Raw genomic sequence first — 1,924 nt, forward strand, 5'->3', positions numbered from 1 at the left:
TTAATCTGCAAAATATATAAACAGCTCATGCAGCTCAATATTGAAGAAACAAACAACCCAATCCGAAAGTAGGAAGAAGACCTAAATAGACATTTCTCCAAAGAAGACATACAGATGGCCAAGAAGCACATGAAAAGCTGCTCAACATCACTATTAGAGAAATGCAAATCAAAACTACAATGAGGTATCACCTCACACCAGTTAGAATGGGAATCATCAGAAAATCTACAAAGGGCAAATGCTGGAGAAGGTGTGGAGCAAAGGTAACCCTCTTGCACTGTTGGTGGGAATATAAATTGATACAGCACTATGGAGACCAGTATGGAGGTTCCTTAAAAAACTAAAAATAGAATTACTGTATGATCCAGCAATCCCACTACAGGGCATATACCCAGAGAAAACCATAACTCAAAAAGACACATGCACCCCATTGTTCATTGCAGCACTATTTAAAATAGCCAGGTCATGGAAGCAACCTAAATGCCCATTGACAGATGAATGGATAAAGAAGTTGTGGTACATATATACAATGGAATATTACTCAGCCATAAAAAGGAACGAAATTGAGTCGTTTGTTGAGATGTGGATGGATCTAGAGACTGCCATACAGAGTGAAGTCAGTCAGAAAGAGAAAACCAAATATCGTATATTAACGCATATATGTGGAACCTAGAAAAATGGTACAGATGAACTGGTTTGCAGGGCAGAAGTTGAGACACAGATGTAGAGAACAAACGTATGGACACCAAGGGGGGAAAACCACGGTGGGGTGGGGATGGTGGTGTCCTGAATTGGGCGATTGGGATTGACATGTATACACTGATGTGTATAAATTTGATGACTAACAAGAACTCGCAATATAAAAAAAGAAACAAAAAAAATGGAACTGAATAGACGTTCTTCCAAAGAAGACATACAAATGGACAACAGATACATGAAAAAGTGTTCAACATCACTAATAATCAGGAAATGCAAATCAATCCCACAATGAGATGTCACCTCATACCTGTTAGAATAGCTATTATCAAGAAGACAAGAAATAAATACCGGAGAGGATGTGGAGAAAGGAAACACTTGTGCACTGTTGATGGGAATGTAAACTGGTGCAGCCACTATGGAAAACAGTATGGAGTTTCTTCCAAATATTAAAAAGAGAACCACCATGTGATACAGCAGCCCCACTTATGGGAATTATCCAAAAGAAGCAAAATCACTATCTCAAGCGGGTCCCCAAGCAGCTCGGGCAGCAGGAGGAACGGCAGCGGCCAGCCATCCCAGCTTTGCCAAAGGTCAGCTCCGCCACGGGGGCGGCAAACGAGGAGCCCGAGGGGAGATGGGCGAGGTTGTCAGCTACACCGGCTCCTGCAGAAGTGGGAACGAAGCCCAAAACAGGCGGCAGGAAAGGATACATCTTCAGACAAAAAAGTGCAAAGGGGAGCAAAAAAAGTGAAAAGAGGAGCAAAGGGAAAACAGGCCGAAGTGGCTAACCAAGAGACTGAAGACGACTTACCTGCGGAAAACAGAGAAACTAAAAACGAGGAGCCCCCAGCCTCTGATAAAGCAGCAGAGAAAGAAGCCAAGTCTGATTAATACCACGCACCCGGTGCCATCAGTGGTCCCTGTCTCCCTTCTTGTACCTTCCAGAGGAACATTTTTATCAACTATTTTGTAAACGCAAGTTTTTTAGTAGTTCTAGAAACATTTTTAAAAACGAGGGAATCCTACCTCATCCCATTTTTTAACTGTAAATGCTTTTTTTTTTATTTTTAAGAGGTGAAATCATTTGCTGGTTGCTTATTTTTTGGTACAACCAGAAAATAGTGGGATATTGAATATGGGAGGCTTTGATTGTCTTGGGTGTGAGCTTAACATTCCATAGATGGGGGGGGTAGCCTTTCTATCCTATAATACAAAGCACACTAAA

The 1,924-nt window shown here is 41.6% G+C and overlaps 1 pseudogene across 1 annotated transcript; it reads left to right on the forward strand.

Moving 5' to 3' along the window:
- Positions 1-1,184: 1,184 nt before the first annotated feature.
- LOC309819349 (non-histone chromosomal protein HMG-14-like) lies at positions 1,185-1,667 on the forward strand (annotated as a pseudogene). The gene has a single exon. The product of its transcript is annotated as a non-histone chromosomal protein HMG-14-like (transcript).
- Positions 1,668-1,924: the final 257 nt, after the last annotated feature.

This window comes from Grampus griseus (genome assembly GCF_964374135.1).
Source record: "Grampus griseus genome assembly, chromosome: 2".
Taxonomy (NCBI): Eukaryota; Metazoa; Chordata; class Mammalia; order Artiodactyla; family Delphinidae; genus Grampus; species Grampus griseus.